General features: G+C 37.7%; 1 protein-coding gene and 1 pseudogene across 1 annotated transcript in view; one reads left to right on the top strand and one right to left on the bottom strand.

Moving 5' to 3' along the window:
• The window catches only part of GRM8 (glutamate metabotropic receptor 8), a 755,367-nt gene that overhangs the window by 248,257 nt on the left and 483,063 nt on the right, over positions 1–24,047 (top strand). The window lies entirely within an intron of this gene.
• LOC101335021 (ATP synthase F(0) complex subunit C2, mitochondrial pseudogene) lies at positions 11,855–12,351 on the bottom strand (annotated as a pseudogene).

Raw genomic sequence — 24,047 nt, 5'->3', positions numbered from 1 at the left:
CTAATGGAATTTAGTACCAAGACCACACTTGGAATTAGTATATAAAAGTATTACAGATCTGCTATATATAGTCATAAGAAATTGCTTAATCAACTATATTTCCATTTTCCCCTTAGTCTCATGAAAGCTCAGAGCTAAATTTTGTGCATAATCACATCAATGATGACTTTTATATTTGCACCCACTTTTCCAGTGCTTTGGTATGTTTTGATTTATTTTCATCTTAATCTATTTATGTCTTTTGTTGCAGGTCATTTGAAATCCTATTAGAAAGGATTTAGAAGTTTAAATAATTATCTCTTTTTAAATTAATAAAAAAGCTACTTCATAAAAGGACCTACCTTTTAAATATTTAATTGGAATAATATCTACCTTTAAGTAGCTTAATGGAAAGCTATAAATGGAAAGTCTCTAGGCTTAGGAACACTATCTTTTATTAGCCTTGTGAGATAAGCTTCCAAAGAGAAACATTGGGAATGATGATCTCGTTGAAGTGAAACTGAAATGCTTGTGACTAAAACAAAGGAAAACAAAACCCAGAGACCTGTTGTTTTCTTCAGTGATCCAAGAGAAATGGTTGAATATCCTGAAAATAACCTAATAAATGAAACACTAAAGATTCACAATGACTCAGGTTTCTGGGTGAGGTGGGAAAAGAAAGTTGGGGGTGCCTAAACCAAGATGGCACAGTAGAAGGATGTGCTCTCACTCCCTCTTGTGAGAACACCAGAATCACAGCTAGCTACTGGACAATCATCAACAGGAAGACACTGGACCTCACCAGAAAAGATACCCCACATCCAAAGACAAAGGAGAAGCCACAAGGAGATGGTAGGAGGGGCACAATCACAGTAAAATCAAATCCCATAACTGCTGGGTGGGTGACTCACAGACTGGAGAACACTTATACCACAGAAGTCCGCCCACTGGGGTGAAGGTTCTGAGCCCCATGTCAGGCTTCCCAACCTGGGGGTCCGGCAACTGGAGGAGGAATTCCTAGAGAATCAGACTTTGAAGGCTAGTAGGGTTTCATTGCATGACTCTGACAGGACTGGGGGAAACAGAGACTCCACTCTTGGAGGGCACACGCAAAGTAGTGTGTGCATCTGGAGCCAGGGGAAGGAACAGTGACCCTGGGGGAGACTGAACCAGACCTACCTGCTAGTGTTGGAGGGTCTCCTGCAGAGGCAGGAGGTGGCTGTGGCTCACCGTGGGGACAAGGACACTTGCAGTAGAAGTTCTGGGAAGTACTCCTTGGCATGAGCCCTCCTGGAGTCTGCCATTAGCTCCACCAGGTAGGTTCCAGTGTTGGGTTGCCTAAGGACAAACAACCAACAGGGAGGCAACCCAGCCCCACCCATCAGCAGTCAAGCAGATTAAAGTTTTACCGAGCTCTGCCAACCAGAGCAACAACCAGCTCTCCCCACCACCAGTCCCTCCCATCAGAAAACTTGCACAAGCCTCTTAGATAGCCTCATCCACCAAAGGGCAGACAGCAGAAGCAAGAAGAACTACAGTCCTGCAGCCTGTGGAACAAACACCACATTCACAGAAAGATAGACAAGATGAAAAGGCAGAGGGCTATGTACCAGATGAAGGAACAAGGTAAAACCCCAGAAAAACAACTAAATGAAGTGGAGATAGGCAACCTTGCAGAAAAAGAATTCAGAATAATGATAGTGAAGATGATCCAGGACCTCGGAAAAAGAATGGAGGGAAAGATCGAGAAGATGCAAGAAATGTTTAACAAAGACCTAGAAGAATTAAAGAACAAACAGAGACGAACAATACAATAACTGAAATGAAAACTACACTAGAAGGAATCAATAGCAGAATAACTGAAGCAGAAGAACGAATAAGTGACCTGGAAGACAGAATGGTGGAATTCACTGCTGTGGAACAGAATAAAGAAAAAAGAATGAAAAGAAATGAAGGCAGCCTAAGAGACCTCTGGGACAACATTAAACGCAAAAACATTCGCATTATAGGAGTCCCAGAAGGAGAAGAGAGAGAAAAAGGACCCGAGAAAATATTTGAAGAGATTACAGTTGAAAACTTCCCTAAAATGGGAAAGGCAATAGCCATCCAAGTCCAGGAAGCGCAGTGAGTCCCATACAGGATAAACCCAAGGAGAAACACGCCGAGACACATAGTAATCAAATTGGCAAAAATTACAGACAAAGAAAAATTATTGAAAGCAGCAAGGGAAGAACGACAAATAACATACAAGGGAACTCCCATAAGGTTAACAGCTGATTTCTCAGCAGAAACTCTACAAGACAGAAGGCAGTGGCATGATATACTTGAAGTGATGAAAGGGAAGAACCTACAACCAATATTACTCTACCCGGCAAGGCTCTCATTCAGATTCGATGGAGAAATCAAAAGCTTTACAGACAAGTAAAAGCTGAGAGAATTCAGCAGCACCAAACCAGCTCTACAATGAATGCTAAAGGAACTTCTCTAAGTGGGAAACACAAGAGAAGAAAAGGAGCTACAAAAACAAACCCAAAACAATTAAGAAAATGGTCATAGGAACATACATATCGATAATTACCTTAAGCGTGAATTGATTAAATGCTCCAACCAAAAGACACAGGCTTGCTGAATGGGTATAAAAACAAGACCCATATATATGCTGTCTACAAGAGACCCACTTCAGACCTAGAGACACATACAGACTGAAAGTGAGGTGATGGAAAAAGATATTCCATGCAAATGGAAATAAAAGAAAGCTGGAGTAGCAATACTCATCTCAGATAAAATAGACTTTAAAATAAAGAATGTTACAAGAGACAAGGAAGGACACTACATAATGATCGAGGAATCAATCCAAGAAGAAGATATAACAATTATAAATATATATGCACCCAACATAGGAGCACCTCCATACATAAGGCAACTGCTAACAGCTATAAAAGAGGAAATCAACAGCAACACAATAATAGTGGAGCACTTTAACACTTCACTTACACCAATGGACATATCATCCAAACAGAAAATTAATAAGGAAACAGAAGCTTTCAATGACACAATAGGCCAGATAGATTTAATTGATATTTATGGGACAATCCATCCAAAAACAGCAGATTACATTTTCTTCTCAAGTGCACATGGAATATTCTCCAGGATAGATCACATCTTGGGTCACAAGTCAAGCCTCAGTAAATTTAAGAAAACTGAAATCATATCAAGCATCTCTTCTGACCACAACACTATGAGATTAGAAATGAACTACAGGGAAAAAAACGTAAAAAACACGAACACTTGGAAGCTAAATAATACGTTACTAAATAACCAAGAGATCACTAAAGAAATCAAAGAGGAAATCAAAAAATACCTAGAGACCAATGACAATGAAAACACGATGATCCAAAACCTATGGGATGCAGCAAAAGTAGTTCTAAGAGGGAAGTTTATAACTATACAAGCCTACCTCAAGAAACAAGAAAAATCTCAAATAAACAATCTAACCTTACACCTAAAGGAACTAGAGAAAGAAGAACAAACAAAAACCAAAGTTAGCAGAAGGAAAGAAATCATAAAGATCAGAGCAGAAATAAATGAAATAGAAACAAAGAAAACAATAGCAAAGACCAATAAAACTAAAAGCTTGTTCTTTGAGAAGATAAACAAAATTGATAAACACTTAGCCAGACTCATCAAGAAAAAGAGGAAGAGGACTCAAATCAATAAAAGCGGAAATGAAAAAGGAGAAGTTACAACAGACACTGCAGAAATACAAAGCATCCTAAGAGACTACTACCAGCAACTCTTTGCCAATAAAATGGACAACCTGGAAGAAATGGACAAATTCTTAGAAAGGTATAACCTTCCAAGACTGAACCAGGAAGAAATAGAAAATATGAACAAACCAATCACAAGTAATGAAATTGAAACTGTGATTTAAAATCTTCCAACAAACAAAAGTCCAGGACCAGATGGCTTCACAGGTGAATTCTATCAAATATTTAGAGAAGAGCTAACCCCCCTCCTTCTCAAACTCTTCCAAAAAATTGCAGAGGAAGGAACACTCCCAAACTCATTCTATGAGGCCACCATCACCCTGATACCAAAACCAGACAAAGATACTACAAAACAAGAAAATTACAGACAAATGTCACTGATGAATATAGATGCAAAAATCCTCAACAAAATACTAGCAAACAGAATCCAACAACACATTCAAGGGATCATACACCATGATCAAGTGGGATTTATCCCAGGGATGCAAGGTTTCTTCAGTATACTCAAATCAATCAATGTGATACACCATATTAACAAATTGAAGAATAAAAACCATATGATCATCTCAGTAGATGCAGAAAAAGCTTTTGACAAAATTCAACACCAGTTTATGATAAAAACTCTCCAGAAAGTGGGCATAGAGGGAACCTACCTCAGCATAATAAAGGCCATATACGACAAACCCACAGCAAACATCATTCTCAATGGTGAAAAACTGAAAGCATTTCCTCTAAGATCAGGAATGAGACAAGAATGTCTATTCTCACCACTATTATTCAACATAGTTTTGGAAGTCCTAGCCATGGCAATCAGAGAAGAAAAAGAAATAAAAGGAATACAAATCGGAAAAGAAGAAGTAAAACTGTCACTGTTTGTGGATGACATGATACTATACATAGAGAATCCTAAAGATGCCACCAGAAAACTACTAGAGCTAATCAATGACTCTGGTAAAGTAGCAGGATACAAAATTAATGCACAGAAATCTCTTGCATTCCTATACACTAATGATGAGAAATCTGAAAGAGAAATTAAGGAAACACTGCCATTTACAATTGCAACAAAAAGAATAAAATACCTAGGAATAAACCTACCTAGGGAGACAAAAGACCTGTATGCAGAAAACTATAAGACACTGATGAAAGAAATTAAAGGTGATACCAACAGATGGAGAGATATACCATGTTCTTGGATTGGAAGAATCAATATTGTGAAAATGACTATACTACCCAAAGCAATCTACAGATTCAATGCAATCCCTATCAAATTACCAATGGCATTTTTTACAGAACTAGAATAAAAAATCTTAAAATTTGTATGAAGACACAAAAGACCCTGAATAGCCAAAGCAGTCTTGAGGGAAAAAAACGGGGCTGGAGGAATCAGACACCCTCGCTTCAGTCTATACTACAAAGCTGTAGTAATCAAGACGATATGGTACTGGCACAAAAACAGAAACACAGATCAACGTGAAAGCCCAGAGATAAACCCACGCACCTATGGTCACCTAATCTATGACAAAGGAGGCAAGGATATACCATGGAGAAAAGACAGTCTCTTCAATAAGTGGTGCTGGGAAAACTGGACAGCTACATGTAAAAGAATGAAATTAGAACATTCCCTAACAACATACACAAAAATAAACTCAAAATGGATTAAAGATCTGAATGTAAGACCGGACACTCTATAAATCTTAGAGGAAAACATAGGAAGAACACTGTTTGACATAAATCACAGATCTTTTTTGATCCACCTCATAGAGTAATGGAAATAAAAACAAAAATAAACAAATGGGACCTAATGAAACTTCAAAGCTTTTGCACAGCAAAGGAAACCATAAACAAGATGAAAAGACAACCCTCAGAATGGGGGAAAATATTTACAAAAGAATCACCAGACAAAGGATTAATCTCCAAAATATATAAACAGCTCATGCAGCTCAATATCAAAAAAAGAAACAACCCAATCCAAAAATGGGCAGAAGACCTAAATAGACATTTCTGCAAAGAAGACATACAGATGGCCTAGAAGCACATGAAAGGCTGCTCAACCTCACTAATTATTAGAGAAATGCAAATCAAAACTACAATGAGGTATCACCTCACACCGGTTAGAATGGGCATCATCAGAAAATCTACAAACAATTAATGCTAGAGAGGGTGTGGAGAAAAGGGAACCCTCTTGCACTCTTGGTGGGAATGTAAACTGATACAGCCACTGTGGAGAACACTATGGAGGGTCCGTAAAAAACTAAAAATAGAACTACCCTATGATCCAGGATACCAACTACTGGGCATATACCCAGAGAATACCATAATTCAAAAAGACACATGCACCCCAGTGTTCATTGCATCACTATTTACAATAGCCAGGTCATGGAAACAACCTAAATGCCCATCGACAGACAGAGGGATAAAGAAGATGTGGTACATATATACAATGGAATATTACTCAGCCATAAAAAGGAACGAAATTGGGTCATTTGTTGAGATGTGTATGGATCTAGAGACTGTCATACAGAGTGAAGTAAGTCAGAAAGAGAAAAACAAATATCACATTGTAACGCATATATGTTTAACCTAGAAAAATGGTACAGATGTACTGGTTTTCAGGGCAGAAGTTGAGACACAGATGTAGAGAACGAACGTATGGACACGAAGCGGGGAAAGCCGTGGGGGGGTGGTGGTGGTGGTGTGATGAATTGGGTGATTGGGATTGACATGTATACAGTGATGTGTATAAAATTGATGACTAATAAGAACCTGATGTATAAAAAAATCAGTTAAATAAAATTCAAAAATTCAAGAAAAAAAAAGTTGGGGGTCACTGTGAGCCATTTCAGTCTATCCTTATGCTTGTGGAAGTAGTTTATTTTTCTGTGGCAATAACCAGAACAAAAACATTTTAATCATAGTGATTATAGTACCACCTAATGTAATCACACATGAGTGTATTAATGCTAATTGTAGATGTCTTGACCTAAAAGATACGATGAGAATTATTTTATAAAACATTGAATTCTCTACCACCCTAAATATTTAATTTTTTTATATGCAATGTTTTGGGAAAAAAGACACATTTACTTTAAAAACATTCCTGTGTCTTTATATTTTAATATTAGTATGTACCTTTAACATTTGAGAGTAATATTAAAGTTCTGCTAATTACTTTATGTGGATTATTTCATATTTCTCACAATAATTCACAAAAATTCTCTAATGGCAATTACACTTATGTCCATTTCACGGATGAGAAACTGAACTTAGAGACGTTTAGTAATTTGCCCAAAGTCATAGTTAGTAAAAGGTAAAATCAGGATTTAAACCGTAACTGTCTTAATCAATGTCTGAGTTGGAAGGCATTTGGCTGTAGCAGTGGCTTACACAAGCAAAAAGTCTTTTCCTCACATCGAGTGTTCTGAAAGAAGGAGATTACTTGCATTGGTTTGCTTGCATTGCTCGATAATGCTATTTTATCCTCGGTTTCACTGTTCCCAACAGTTGGTTTTTCGTTTTCACATTTTTTTGCTTCATGATTACAAAATGCAAAATGCACAATGCAGGCCCAGACATCATATGTCCAAGACAGGAAGAATGGGGAAGTGGCAGTGCCAGCCAGAATTGTGTCACATGGGCATCCTCGGCTGCAAGAAAAGCAGGGAAAGTAAGCAAAAGGTGACTGGGGCCCGGGAATTGCTCTTTGGTTGGCCAAAGAGTGCCTGACACAATAAATATTTCATAACGTCGTTGCTGTCAGGTTGTAGTGGAATTTGATTATGTGTAAGTTTTAAAAGTGGTGATTAAAAGAGGGAGAGAGAAAGAGAATATTTCATTTTTCTTAGAAGTTTTCATTCAATTTTCCATCAGAGAGCTTTGGGATACTCTTCTCTGCCACCTCCTTGCCCCATTTTTGCAGTACTGTATTATCTTTCCCCAACATGCCCCTGTAGTGGATACAGTCATGTGTATCCTGTCAGGGTGTGGGGATGGCAAGAAAGAGGGACGCGAACCTGGACCCTGCTCTAGCTTACGGTTTAGTTGGGAGATAAGGCAAACATTCATTATAGTAGAAAGGGTACAGGACACCATGATGAGAGGTGCACATTTCATATTATAATATTATCAACGTTATGAAAAGGAGATAAGCTTGAATAATCATGCACTGTTGAGAGAATTTAAGCTGGTAACCAGGAAGCAGAGTTATAATTTATTATTTTGTTAACTTCTAACTTAATAATTAGAGTACCCCAAAAGATAACAAAAAAGTAAAAAACCAAAACCCAAAATAAAACGGTATCAGGGATGAAAAGTTAAGAGAATGAAGGCAAACTCACTGAAATGAGCAGCTGTTAGTAAAGTTATAGCTTGTCTTGGTGAATTAATCTAGTTAGTTTCAAATCATTTTGCTTTAAGAGCCCCAGTATGATCTCTGCATCTAGGTAGGGTTAATATTATAAGGGTAATGACCAAGTGACCATCTTAATGTCTGGTACCTCTGGAAATTTTTATTAATGGGATATAATTTTATAGGCTTGAAAGAGGTTATGTGGGGTCCTTTATTTAAAAAATCATATATCAGTGTCTGGTCTGTGCTGGGAAATACATCCAGCCCCAGAGCCACAGAAATCACAATTCTTATACTCAGGAGCTTGTGGTCCAGGGGGGCCGGTCTTCCAATGCCCATTCAGCTCTCTTATTTTATGGACCTACAGCCGATCCTATTTAAATGCCAAAGGCAATTTGGCTGTTTCAGTGAACTGAGTGATCAAATTAGGCCAAAATGCAAAATGGACAGTTAATCAGAACCGTCCAGCTACCTGTGTGAGCTGACGCACACCTACATATGTTCCTGCCATTCAAGATAAAATGTAGATTTACGTACGTCAGTTAAAATGCTGCTTTCGTCCCATGAATACGAAGAACTCACTATCTACTGTTGTTAAATTTGACAAAGTATCTGGAAATTACTAACCCAATTTAAAAATACGGTTTTATTGGCAGAAAAATGATTCCTATAAGTACACTCAATAGAGTGCCCGGCACTAATAGGTACATAATTAACAACTTGACGAGTGAATGTTCCTGGATGAAGGCAAATAAATCACCATTTCTCTGCAGAACTTTATTTTCTAAGAGTTAGTAGGACTCTTCTAGCAAATCCTTACACTTACAAAGAAATAGACATTTTAGAAAAGTTATGGTTTGTGTTGGTTAATAAGTCTAGTTAGGTTCAAATTATTGTGCCTTAAGAGCTTCTATAGCAGTTTTCCTAGGAATGCTTAAAGTGATATGTGAAAGTCTTCTCCTGGTGTATCTAAATCCTCTGTTAAACTGACAAGTTGTTTTGATGTCCTTTGCACAAAATGACATAACGTCATTTCTTGTGCAGAGCAATGTGCTGGCTGGCGGTTGTTCGCTTGCTGTGAGGTTTTGATGGAAGTGTTTTGTTATAGTAGCTTGGTATATATTCCTCGGCTTTCAGCTTGAAAAGCTCAGTGCCGCTGGGCTGCCACTTCTTCAAATTAGGGACTCCAGTGTCTTTCACATTTTGAAAGCTCTATGCCAAGAGGAAAGTGGACCATTCATTTACCTGTTTTTCTGCAGTATCATTTCCTTCAAATCCCAAGCCTATTTCCACACACTTGCTAATTTAAAAAAATAGAATGGGTGTCTACTCCCGTGGGTAGAGAAGAAGTCTATTTATGACAGGTGTCAGAACTTGATCAGAAGGTTATTTAACTCTTTGGCTGCTGGACGATTTATAACGATGTTTTATCTGCACAGGTGCATGTTCGAGATGTACCTGTGAAAAGATGTACTCCCTGCCCTTAAAGAACTTGGCATTTAATATGCAGAAATCGTGTTAGGATCTGCTATAGGAGAAGGCACAGAGCTGGATGGTGCACAGCAAGAGGGCACCTGGGCCGGTGTGTTGGGGAGCAGGGAGACCTTGGGTGCCTGTGTGGGAGCAGCCACAAAATGATTTCAGATATGAAAGCGAAAATGTTATACTTTTTTCACAAAATTCAAAGCTTTAATATTCTTAATATTGAAATTAGATTCCAAATATGGAAATAGTTTTGAAGATGGAGAGGCAGCCTAGCAGAGTGCTGAAGAGCTCAGACTCTGGAGCCAGATTTCTAGGTTTGCATTCTGAATTTACCATTTATTAGCTCTGTGGACTTGGGCAAGAGCCTTAACCTGTTTATGCTGCAGTTTCTCTGTCTGTAAAATGGAGATCATGATACTACCTAAATCATAAGGTTGTTAGGAGGATTAAATGGATTAACATATATAAAAGGCTTCGAACATAGCAAGTACCATATGTGTCTGTTAAGTAAATATTGCCATAGAAATACAGAAGGGTTTAAGCACAATTATTTGCCTGTGACCTGTGATATAACCTATGTCTTCTGTACTCTTCCAAGTCAATGAAATTAATTCTGGTAGCCTGAAGCTCCTATAAAATGGTATTGAGAAGTGGGTTAAACATTGATTGGCTATGATCTCATCTAGTGAAATTGCTTATGCATATTAATGTATATTGTATTACATGTATGTATGTTAATAATTTTGAATATTTTTCAAGGGATCTTGAAAAATATAAAAGTAACAAATATAAAAGTCTACAGATGGACTTCCCTGGTGGTCCAGTGGTTAAGACTTTGCCTTCCAATGCAGGGGGTGTGGGTTCAATCCCTGGTCGGGGAGCTAAGATCCCACATGCCTCACAGCCAAAAAAAAAAAAAAAAAAAAAAAAACATAAAACAGAAGCAATATTGTAATGAATTCAATAAAGACTTTAAAAGTGGTTTACATCCAAAAAAATGTAAAAAAAAAGTCTACTGAGTTTCTCAGAGTCTAGTATATTTATGATAATAGAAACTAATTATGAAAAAGAAGGAAAAAATGTTGGACTTTAGTTACTTTAAGCATCAGTTAACCTGTATTAGAGACATAATACAACTACAAGAATTAATTTAACTGCAATAAAATATGACAGAAAGATAAATTTCCTTTCCCTTGATTGCTAGCGCAAGTTATGATAATAATAAAAGAGACTTGAACTTTCTTTTATACATCTAATCTTCATGAAAAAGGACATAGATATTTTTGAAAAGGTAACTAGAACATTCCAATAAAGAATCTTTCATTAGTTCTGCTTCAATTACTAATAAACTCAAATTGCAGTCATGTTCTTTGGGCATGTAGAATACATAGAAGATAAACATTTAGGTTTGAAATCACAATAAAGTAATGAGTTTGCTCTTTTCATTTGTTATCCTCCTGGCCAGTGGTGAAATTATTAATCACTACTAGATCCTGTGTTCAAAGGCTGGGCTGATTTTAGTTTGTGGATGTTGAACCAAAAGTTGCCTGTAGAATGTCAGTCTGTAATTAATTCAAGCTACTGAGCTTTGGATCCTATGGAAAAAGACATAGTGTAGGCTTCAAATGGGTGTAAAGGAAATGGGAAAGGTATATACAATTGGCTGAAATAGTTTGCTTGTGCTTCTTAAAACTCCCATTTATGTCAGGGAACTCAGTAAATTATCTCTAGAAGCTTTTTTTCTTCCTTCCCTCGTGTGTGTGTGTGTGTGTGTGTGTGCGTGCACGCACGCGCGTGTGCTCTGTGGAAGAAGAGTTTGGTGGAAACTTGGGAGGAAGATAATTAGAAAAGTTTTAACTAGATAAAATGAGGAGACATGTGCAGGTACATAGTAAGTCATAGGAGCCAGTGGTATAGCAGCCTGAAAAATCCAAAATCATTTTCAGAGACCAAATAGGTTATTTATAATATGTGTAACTGAAAAGGTCACTTTAATAATAGAATTATTCAGTTTTAGCATTATTTTTTCAAAGCAATAAGTGCATGAAAAAGAAATTTGATTCTATGATATTAGGGATATTAGGGAGCCAAGGTGGGTTCATAGGTAGGGTAATGACAAGCTATAATTTTTCTTATTCAAACAGTATTTATTTGTCTTCCCTCTGTCAAACCTTGAGTCAAACACTTTTCCTGGCCTGCTTGGGAAGATACAAGGAAAGGAACATACAGAGCAGATGAGATGTGGAAGAAAGAATGCTGGGAGACGGAGATAGCTCTTTCACATGGCAAAGAGGATGAGAAAGGCCATCATCAGGCAAAAGACCCCCATGGTCTCCAAGAGGGCAAAGCCCAGAATGGCATTAAGAGCAGAACTGTTGCTTCAGAGAAGGATTCCTGGCATAATCATTGATGAGGCTCCCAAACACAGTCCTAATCCTAGCCCCAGAGCCAACCCCTCTGACCATGGCAGCTCCAACCTCAGTGAACTTGGCTGCTGTGTCAATGGCGCCATTTTGGAAGCTGCTGCTAGGGATAAATAAGGTCAGGGGGCATGGGGCTGCCAAGCTGTGGAGGCTCTCATCTGTCAGCACCACCTCAGAGAGTGGTTGGCTCAGCAGCTGAGACGTGATCCTGACCAGTGAGGGGATGGAGATGAAGTTGGGGCAAGCATATGTTTTCTGGGGGTGGGGAAGTGGCAAGAGCTGCTCCCAGGGCAGAGAAGACAGAGAGGGGCAATGACAGACTGTTTTAAGATTAACCATGATTTAGTGTACATGATCAATTGCAAGGAAGAGAAATTGAGACATTAAACCTTTTGGGGAGGTTGCTTTAGTAATCCACGTATGAGTAGTAGACAGCCTAGATGGTATAGCCCACTGGGAATAGAATAAAGATTTTTGTTGAAGAGACAGTCTGAAGATCTAATGACAAGGTGAAGAAGCTGGAGGTGGAGGTCTTCCAGGAAGAAATGTCTAGTAGTTTTTGCTGTACTATTTGGGAATAGAAATAGTTAAGACTAGCCACACCTAAAAATGTGATCACTGAAACTATAAAGCCTGGAGAACCCTTGATGATGGAATAAAGCATACAGAATTAACTGTGGGTAGACAGTTAAATGAGAAAAAGGCAGAAAAAATAGTAAACAGTACTGTGGAAAATGGTTATTTTGATAATTTAAAATAATTAGTTTCAAGTATTTTTGTAATGGTATCTTTCTTTATGAAAAAAATCTTGATTCATGATGGGAACACAACAAGCTCTTTTTCCTCAAGAAGGGACAAAGTTAAATAAAGCTTTGAAATCAGAAGTCTTAAGATGAAAAAAAAAAAAAAAAAAAGCTGTCGGTAGAAATTCTAAAGAAAAAAGGAGACTGAACAAAAAAACAGTAGATTCAAGGAAATCCTAAAACCATCAGTGTTTGCTCTATGAAGACTGTCAAGGGAGAGCAGGCTGGCGACTGTAGGGATGGGCCCACTTGAATGAAACAAAAATTCCTTGTTGCCATGGGGCTGAAAGGGAGATACACTAGCATTAAAATTCAAAACTTAGGGAGTTCACTGGTGGTCCAGTGGTTAAGACTCCGTGCTTCCACTGCAGGGGGTGTGGGTTCGATCCCTGATTGGGGAACCATAATAAGATCCAACATGCTGTGCGGGGCGTGGCCAAAAAAAAGAAAGAAAAAAATCGTTAACTTAAATAATCTTTTCCATTAACTGTTTACCTGTTATTGTTGGTTTTTCCACTAGAATGACAGCTCCATGAGAGCAGGTACATATCTGTTTTGTTCATGGTGATATATCCAGCAGCTAGAAAAGAAACCGATAAATATGTGTTGAATGAAGAAATGAGTAAACAGTTTCACACTCTGGTCTTTAGCAGGGGATGAGGCTGCCCAACTCCAAGAAGAAAGTTGGCCAAAGTCAAGAACAAAATGGCATCCTAGTCACTGGCCACATGTGGCTATTCAGCAGTTGAAATGTGGCTAGTACACCAAGGAACTGAATCTTAACTTTAATTTACTTAAAATTAAATTTAAGTAGTGCTATGTGGCTAGTGGCTGCATTGGACAACACAGGTGTATAGAAAGACTTCACTCATTAGGAAAACCTGCCTCCTCTGGGCAGATGTAATCTGTGTGAGAGCAGTGGCTTTGTCAGGAACTAGAATCAGACTGGGACTTGTGAAGGAATCAAGGATCAGCTTCTAGGGCTATTTTTAAAAATTAATCTGTAGCCCAAGGGACAGAAAGAATCTGCGAAACTCACATGAGGTCCCAGGTCACTTCACCAGGAAAGGAGACCAGAGAGGTATTTGGGGCCAAAGCCCTCAGTGCTAATAAAGTTGTGTTTACTCAGTGTCTTTATGAACATGTCTGTTAGGAAATTCACTGTCTGTGAGAGAGATCTCTGTAGATGACTAGAATGAATTCAAGATTTAGGGATTTTGGTCACTTTCGTTGTGACACGATCAACAATAATTGCATTCAATCATTAAAACATGGACTAGGCATATATGATAAACTCATAACAAGCGCTCGAACACCCAGGAACTCACAGTTTGGAAAAGCAACATCTGTGAATATTAAAGTATAGCAGAGAGTAAAAAGTACTTATATATGTAAAGATATTTATTAAATTAGAGAAACATTTGTCATACTTATACTTATCTAATTTATGTTAGATTTTGGAATGGTCTACTGTGGTTTTTGTTTTAGCAGATTTACCTGCTTAGTTGTAGCTTGCTTGGGCAAATATTAGAATTATTCTGATTTCCTTGAGCTTTCTGTGCCTGGGCCATGGGAGGAAGAGGGAGTTGTTCAGGAGTGTGTTAAATTGGCCTTGTATTCAGAATTCACCCAGTAATAGTACATATCAATATCATGTATTGAACTGTGTGTAGGAGCAGATGTTTGGCATGTTTCGGGCTGCTTTTGGGAATAGTCTCTATTGAATAAAGGAAAGTACACTTCACATCCATTCATGTAATTTATGAAAGTGAATAGGGATTTCGCACAAAGAAAGAATGCTAGATGGACTATTATATTTAGCAAGATAAAGCACGCTGTGCGCAAATTCCCAGAGTCAGCCGGTATAGAAGAGGACAAAGAGATATTAATACATTCCTGGGGAAGGAGATAATCAGTTCTCTAGAGAGCAAACACGTGGTTCTCTTAGGATTTCCTGAAGGCTTGGTTCCCGTCTCCAGGCTAACCATTTGTTTTCATTGTTTTTGTTAGAGAAAATCTTTTGCAAGAACTTAATTTGCACCACAAGAAAATGTTTGAATATTGGAATATCGGGGCTGGGAGGGACTTCCAGAGATTATCTAGTCCTATCACCTATCTGATGCTTGAATTAATTTTGCAAAAGCTGTGCCAAGGATCTTCCAGTCAGGGCTCCAGTACATCCTGGAGAGAGTGGCCAGTAGCTCCATCCTTGGAGAACTTTGACACTGAGATATTAGTACAGAATCTAATTCTGCTGCTTTGTGCCTTCCATTCATTATCTTATTTGTAACTATTGGGTCCAAACAACAACACCTCCAATTCTTTTTCCCATGAAAGTCCTTAGGATATTTAAGCATGGTTATCAGGTCTCCAAGGCTAAAGATGCCTGATTCCTTCAAGAACTCCTTGAATGGTGCTGATTTGACACCATCGCGGATCACTCCTGAGTGTACCCAGTTTGTCCATCCATACTTATACTGAAGTACGTCTAGGATGGTCTGGGCTGCACAGAGGCAAATGGAGTTTTTTTTCTTTTCATATAGATTCTCTCTTCCCCCTCTTTTCCTCCTCTCCTTTCTCCTTCCCTCCTCTTCCCTTCTTTCTTCATCCCTCCTATTATTCTATACTACACTTATTCATTCATTCAACAAACGTTCTGTTTACTGTTGATTCACATTAACCTTTCTATAGACTAAAATCTCTAAGCCTTAGCTGCATGGATTGTTTCTAAGCCATTGCTACTGTCCAGTCTGTACAAAACAATTGTCCCTTTGGACTTAATCACCTCATTTTACATTTATGTCTATTACTTTTCATCTTATTGGATTTAGCCCTTGTTTCTAACATGTCAGCTTCTTTCTTGATCCTGATTCAGTCATCCAACATGGTCACTGGCCGGTCTACAAATGTTATGATGTCCTCTCTAGTCTCATCCGGGACATTGACGAGAATGTAAAATGTTGAAGCAAATGGAACCCAGGAAAGAATCCTATGATGTTGGAAACCTAGAACCAGGTGGATGTTACTCTATTAATTAGCACCCTCTGGGTATAGCTGTTGAAGCTGTTACTAATCTGCCCTAATATTCATGCACTCAGCTTCTCCTTACTCCATTTTGTCCACAAGGATAAGTTGAAAGATCTTCTAAAGGTCTCTCTCAAGGTGATGTGTGCTTGGTCTCTACATTTTCTATAATCCCAAGACTTATACCAAAGAAGGAAAGGGCATTTGTCTGTTATTCTTCCCTCCTGAAATTGTTGTGTCATCCTCTCTTTAGCACATTTCTTCTTAGGCAAGCAAAACCTTTTGATTCCCTAACAGACATACAAGACTGAGAGAAGGATATTGGAAAAAGTTGAACATTCAGATTATTATTAGAAATGGCAAGGCATTTTATGGGAGTGCAAAACGTAAGATCAAAATGCTTTGACTGTCAAGTGAGATCCACTACTTTCTGATCAGCAAAGGACTTGAACTAATGGATGTTTTTGTTAAAACAAATCAGAATCTTCAAAACTCTGCTAATGCTTATTTCTTAAGATTTTTCTTATGTCTTCCAAAGAACTGAAAATACTTAAAGTCATCATATACACTGATATCATGAAAATTTAGGAAGTTTATGCATGTTTTGGTCAAAATAGATAAAGTACATAGAGAATTCTTTAATAAAGATAAACCCTTGTGGAAAGGTGTATGCAAATGAGTGAGTTGGATGTTACAGTGATAGATGGGATTGAAGAATTACAAGACCAGTCTTTGTCTTTTTCTTTGGAAAATAGGGGTGGGGTTGCATTCATTGTGCAACCCAACCGTGAAAGACAGAATCAATTGAACAAATACTGTCCTCTATAGTAAAATAGGAATGAATTTTCTATAAAGATATTGCTGCTGGGCTTCCCTGGTGGCGCAGTGGTTGAGAGTCCGCCTGCCGATGCAGGGGACACGGGTTCGTGCCCCGTTCCGGGAAGATCCCACATGCCGCGGAGCGCCTGGGACCGTGAGCCATGGCCGCTGAGCCTGCGCGTCCAGAGCCTGTGCTCCGCAACGGGAGAGGCCACAACAGTGAGAGGCCCACGTACCGCAAAAAAAAAAAAAAAAAAAAAAAGATATTGCTGCTTCCTCCTCACTTAAGTTGACAGATATTCTCTATGACCAGTGTGACTGTGTCTAAGATGTCCTTATTCAGGTGACTGTGTTTTATATTAAATTATATTCTACATGTGCAGTCATTTAAATTATGTAGACATTTTTGTAGAGTTTCATGATATCTTGTATTTCCTATTCTGTAATTAGAAACATGAAAAATTTTCAACATCACAGTTTTAAAAACATCATTTTTGTAAACCTTTAGAATATAACAATAGAAAGGAATTTAATATGAGCCAGGAACAAAAGAGGTTTCCAAGGTACAAAAAAAGTTTTTCGGAAGTATGGATTTCATTGGTAGTTTGTGTTTGTGTTTGTGTGTGTGTGTGTGTGTGTGTGTGTGTGTGTGCCTAATACAGTGAGAAAATGAGAAAATCATCTATACTAGTGTATTTTAAAATTTTAATTATCATTGCTATAGTTTGTCACTATTTGAACCTTCAAAAAATGTTCTTGATACTCTCTGACTTACATCTTATGTTTGTCCATCTGCATTGAGTATTTGTTATCAATTCCATCCATTAAAGGAGCAACTGGGTAGTGACAAGATAGGAAACAGTTCAAATGAAATTTTCATTGCTGGAAAATTGCAAATGCAGCTATGATTTTATTTCAACATTTCATTGAAGATTTACATTCTTAGAATTTTCAGAAGCTAAAATGAATATTATTTTATTTACTCGTTATAATTAACTCATGTGCACGGAGACTACCAGAGACCGTTTATTGAAGTTATTAGAAATCTTGAGCTCCCAAATAAAAATGTCAGAAGATATTGCCCTGTTCTATGTTGCATTACAGACAGATGCACTTCCTGTGGGTTAGAGCATTAGTATTAAAGTTGAGGGAAGTTATGTGCTACTCCTGCCTTCACACAAAATTCCTAGAGTGAAGGGAAATTGCAATTACCTATTGATAAAACAGTTATACAAAATCAGTTTTTTTTTCCAACACTTTACAAACTGCAGTTTAAAAATCAAGATGGAAAACAAAAATTTACTACGGCAAGTCCCAGTAATGTGACTTCCACCACCCTCCCTTCTCCCCCAAATGTAAATCATGTTTTTTCCCTTAAGAGTCTCCCCAAGTACTCCTCAAATCTCAGCATTGGAATTCATGTTTATGAAGGAAAAACTCTCTTGGCCTGACAACTTCCTGATCTGATTGGCTCTATCAAGGGACTTATTTGTTCTCATTATGTGGGGAAATGCTATCCAATGGGAGAAGCTTAGAGGGTGCATGCTATCAAACCAAGATGAAATATTTTTGTTGCATTAGCAGCCTAGGGAATTGTGTGGTGGATTATGATATTAGGCTGTGTTGTAGTTCTAAGGATGGGGCTTCCAACCTGTGGGCTCTCAGTTTCAAGGCATCTGAACTTTGAGTCCCCCTTGCAGCTGCCACACTGACTAGGTTAGTGTTTTTTAACCAGAATTGCACGTCACAATAATCTGTGAAGCAAGCCCAAATTCACCTCTGTACCTACTGTATTTTATCAATTCCAAGATGCACATTTTTTCATGTTTGCTCATTTCTGAAATCTGGTTGCTCTCACTTTTCATTAGTTTAGTCATGGTATAATTGCAGAATTTTCTAAAATAATGGTGCATCTTATAATCAATGGCATCTTAGTAGTTAATGAAATATGGACTATATCAGAATCTTTGAGGGGACAGGTATTGCATTAATTTTACAGAAGCTCTCCAGGTGGGTCCGATGCACACTGCTGGCTATAAATACACTGTACCAGCTTTGGCCTATTTCTCCAATTAACAATAATAATAAACTGATCACTGCCATGCATTGATTTTTCCCCTGCCAGGCACTGGGCTAAGCACAGTCCATATTTTCATCTCATTTTATTCCCACAACAAACCTATTGGATAAGTATTATTGTCCCCACTAAATGGATTAAGAAACTGAGGTTAAGAGATGAAGTCACCTGCCCAAGGACATAAAGAGTAGAAGAGCAGGATATGAGCCCAGGTGGGCTGACTCCAAAGCTCTAACCATGACATTATATAGCAGTGGTTCCTGAAGTGTGGTCTGCAGACCAGCAGCATCAGCATCCCCTAGGGACATATTAGAAATGCAAATTTTAGGGCCCTACCCCAGATGTAAAGAAACTCCGAAAGCGGAGCTCAGAAATGTGTTTTTAAAAGCCCTGCAGGTTATTCTGAGGCAGCCTGAAGTTTGAGAAACATTGTTATATAGCATAGGAGTCTCCTACAATAGGGATAGGAGCCATTGCTAATGAAGACAGGACCTAATAAAGTTTATTAGCTAGCTGGCTGGCTCATATTTTAATCCTAAAATAATGCCATATTTGCAAGGTTGACTAAGCTTTTAGTTGCTTAATAACAAATAAAATTGCATTTGCTCAAATGTGCTTTAATTATAGTTCCCAGTAGGCAGAACTATGGTAACAAAATATACTAGGCTCTAATGCTTTTTGCATAATGAGCGTAGTCAAAGCGTTTAACATGAATGGATTATAATTCCCCATATTAGATGGGAAAGCTCTAGAAGGACCACATACCTTTCTTGGGTCTGACCTCCTCTTGTTCTCAAATCTTAGTCTAATCTTATTATTTCCTTTCTTCAAAACTACAGAATACAGTATCTTTGTTCCTGAGAGGAAAGGACGAACTAACAAGATCCCTCTTTGTATTATCCTGGGTTGATAGATTGGTTAAAGCTAGCATTTGTAATGCAGTCAGAAATAAACAGTTTCTGAACAAAAGCTGACTAAAAAATTTAGCTGCAAAACAAAGAACTTGCTTTCGTGAAAAAAATTGATTGACATTAAGGTATTAAGCATTCCAAAAGGATAAATAAATTTGATTCCAAGGAAAAAAGGCAGTTTAAAAAATAATATACCAAAGAGACAAAGTGCAGAGATGCCTGGTGAATATGCTTATGTCTACCCAACATCAGTACAGCTATTTGAAAAACACAACATTCAAATTGTAATGTTTTTGCTCTGTATGCTGCAAAATAAGCAATTTGATTGTTCTTTTCCCACTAAATTGATTGGTTTTTGAATGCATTATTTGACCCACAGTACTGTATTATCCGTGGCATTTGCCAGATGACTGAACTAAGTAGATGTCTTATTGTTTTTTTCTAATAGGCATGTATGGGGATGAAGATAGGGATAATTGGAAAAGAGGAAAGCATAGCGTTTGGAACTTGGCAGTGGAGATTTTAGAAGCATGAGTGGTCTTCAGCAGAGAAGACCTGGTGTTTGGCTGCAGTGACCTGCAGGCCCTGTCTCTGCCTGCATAGGCTTGTACACACTTATTAGCACAGATTAGTGCCTTATAAATAAGGCAAAAGTGTCCGGGGTCTTGTTCCAAATCCTGAAATGCCCCCTTTTTGGTATCTGTTTGCTTGGCCTTGCAATAGCAGTCAGCCAATCTAAGCGATTTGTCACTCGTAACAGGAATGCAAAGGAAGACCCAAAAGTGGTAAATGTGTTTGGAAGTCATTGTAGCTAAAACCTGACGGAGTTAGAGGATTGATTAGACTATGACTGACACAGACATGCTTTATTGACCATGATTTAATGGCTTCACAATTTTCTTTTCATTTCTGGAGCGTTTACACACTTCTGAGTTGCCTAATAGATGAATCTTAGACTATGGCATTATACTATGATGATGGTACAGTGGTAAACTCATAGATTACATCTAATGGATATTAAAGTGGTAGTTTCTCCACGACCAATACGTGTCTATAAGACACTTCATAAGCTGAAGTCATAAAACGCATTTACTTCTGCCTATGAATCCTGTGCATTTATAGGTGTACATTTAACTATGCATGAATATTTATATTTTCACACACATGAACTGGGATTTATTGTAAGTGCTGAATATGGAAATTTAAAGTCATGGAGGCTTAAGGCAGATTCCTCAAGACCTACTTTTGCTTGATTATGATTTATTAGTTTAAACTTAACCAGTTGTATATTAATAGTACTGTTCTCTTTGAAGAGAAGACTATTATCTCACAGCTTTTTAGGACAATATATGAATTTTGGACCTATTTAAGATTTGACAAATTGAATTAAAGAAATAGTATATGAAATATTGTAAGTTTCAAAATGTGAAGGCTGCTCTCTGTTTTATGTAATTGAACATCTTACAATGCTTTCAGGCATTTTTAGGGACATATTTGTATTTGGGGACAAAAGGGAGAGGAGAGTCTAAAGAAAGATGAAAATGAAGAAGCAAGGCCTGTGTAATGCATCTGAAATTGCTGTATGTTTTTTTCCCAAGGAGGGTGGATTTAAGAGGTTCACAGATAACCTTAGCTTGTGGAATTCTTATTCTGGCACAGTGGATAAATTCTGTTATCCACTGAATTTGCAGAATTTTGTGGGTTATTTTTTCACATATATATGAAATAAATATATGTGAATAAATGAAGCAATGCCAATAACTACCAGAAACTCATCTCACCATGGTCCCAACGTAAGATGGTCCAGGTTTTCTGTGTCTCAGGATAAGGTGAGTCCAACAGCAGATGTAGTGTGAGGGAGTCTTAGGGACCAGGGCTCTGTAAGTTTTTTCTGCCCTGGGGAGATTGGGGTGGTAGGGTTGGACCGTACGAGTGACATTAAAACATCACAATGCAAAGCCAACAGCCCCAGTCTGAACAATGTGTGTTCCCCCCTGTCCCCACCCTTGTCCCTGCCCCATGACTCTTGTCCTTCAGAGCAGACCAGAGTCACTCTTGTTTGTAGCTCTCAAAGGTAATTCTATTTCTCATTGACTTATTTTTTTCTGAAGGTCTAGGGAGAGCCTTGGGCAGCGCAATATTATTTATATTTGTCCAATTAGCTTTGTTTTACTTAGGAAGACAAGTTTACTAAATCAAAACTATTCTGGCTGGGTCATACTGACCAGTACAATAGTATCTCCAATTATTTCGCTATTAGAACAAAACACGTTCACTCCCTAAACCCTCAGTGTAGAAATCGTGATATATGTTTCTCTCTTTCAAGGGGAGGTAATAATATTGTTTGTAGGAAAATTTTCAGGGCACAAGCTGACACCTTGTGTTGGTTCCTTTTCCTTTTAAGGTGACATAATCACAAACAACTTTAAGAAATCTCTGTACTTCCTTACTTGGTGCATAAATCTTTTCTATTATTCTTTTTTTAAATTTTATTTATTTACTTAATAAATTTTTATTGGAGTATAGTTGATTTAAAATGTTGTGTTAGCTTCTGCTGTACAGCAAAGTGAATCAGTTATACATATACATATATTCACACTTTTTTCGATTCTTTCCCCATATAGATCATTACAGAGTATTGAGTAGAGTTCCCTGCTATACAGTAAGTCCTTATTAGTTATCTATTTTATAGATAGTAATGTATATAAAAGTTGAGACTAAAGATGTTGAGTATTTTGGCGCTTGCTTTGATTCCACAAGGTGCCATTTCCTCTGTTTTAATCTAACTTGAGCAATATTTTTGAGCGCTAAGTGCCACACATAGTGCTGGTGGCTGGAAATAAGAAACTGAAAAGACATGAAATGCCCTCAAGCAGCTCACAATCTTTCAAGAAAAAAATCACTCAGTTTTGTGCTTATTTGTTGATATACATAAGTATAATGAGAAGCTTGTCCACAGCATATCAGATGACACAGAGGGAGGGGTCATGTGGGTATAGTCAGGGAGGGCTTCAGGAAGGAGAAACATTCTGAGCTCATTTTTGAGCAAATAAAGAAATAAGGATATATTAGTCAGAAAAAGACAAAAAACTTAAAGTAGGGTGCAGGAGGCATATTTTTATTTTGCAACCACAGTAGAATATGTGGTAGAAAACCTCAAAAATTTATCCTACTAAGAAGCATATCCGACAGTGGAAGGACAGATTCAAGAACATTTGTATTCATATCACAAAAAGGCTTATACAATTGGAATAAATCTGAAATACTACGCTTTTCTTTAAAAATAGAATTGAATAACTTTGATGTTTTAATACAGCACAGTAAACTAATTTAGATTCAGAGAGCTTCACTTGTGAACATGTCAGTTTTTAAAAATTGTTTAGATAATGTATTGAGAATTTTAAATAATCTGTTAAAATCTTCTTTTTCTCAGCAAAGCTTTTTTTTTTTTTCTCCCCAGATGTAGGGCAAAAGTAATTCTGCCCCAACGTCTCTCAGAAATTATAAAATCTGAATTAGTTAGGTTCTGATGAAAGAGGCTTTTATGACACCAACTAAAATGCCTTTCAGAAACTTCCTTATCGCCCTATTAAAAAAATACCCTCCACTCCTAATGTGATGACATTTAGCAATCTCTACCAGCCAACACACGAGGAATAGCCTTTCATCAGGCATTATTGCTCATTCTCTCTCTAGTATCCTGTTGTATACTTTGTTTTACATTTTTATTTGCGTGGTTATCACAGCATTGGGAATATTTGTTGTATTGTGTGTGTGTGTGTGTCTCACACAAGTTATAAGCTTTTTGATGTCACGCACCATCGCACCCCCTGACATTTAAATGGACAAAATGACAAAGCCCATGTTCAACCTCCTCCATACTGTTTTCGACAAGTGCTTGGCAACTTTGGCTGCCATTGCAGTTGCCTGGGAGCTTTAAAAAATATTGATGTTTGGGTCTTACTCCCAGAGATTCTGAGTTAATTGGTTTGGGGAGTGGCCTAAGAATCAAAATTTATAGACCCTCCCCAGGTGAGCAGTGAGGCTGAAAACCACTGATCTGGACCCATGCTGTCCAGTGCAGTAGCCACTGGCCACTTGCGGCACCAAACACTTGAAATGTGCTAGTGTGAACTGAGTGTAAGTGTAAGTATATACACCAGATTTTGAAGACTTAATGCAAAATGATGTAAAACGTATCTCAATGGTTTTTATATGACTACATATTGAACTGATAATATTTCAGATATGCTGGGTTAAATAAAATTCATGTACTTTATATTAACGCTTTAAGTAATGTTATAATAGAAATTAATCTCACTTGTTTCTTTTTGCCTTTTTAAATGTGGCTACTAGAAAATTTAAATTACATATGTGACTTGCATTGTATTTCTATTGAGCAGTACTGATCTAG

This window comes from Tursiops truncatus, chromosome 9 (genome assembly GCF_011762595.2).
Source record: "Tursiops truncatus isolate mTurTru1 chromosome 9, mTurTru1.mat.Y, whole genome shotgun sequence".
Taxonomy (NCBI): domain Eukaryota; kingdom Metazoa; phylum Chordata; class Mammalia; order Artiodactyla; family Delphinidae; genus Tursiops; species Tursiops truncatus.
This window is presented reverse-complemented; position numbering and strand designations above follow the sequence as displayed.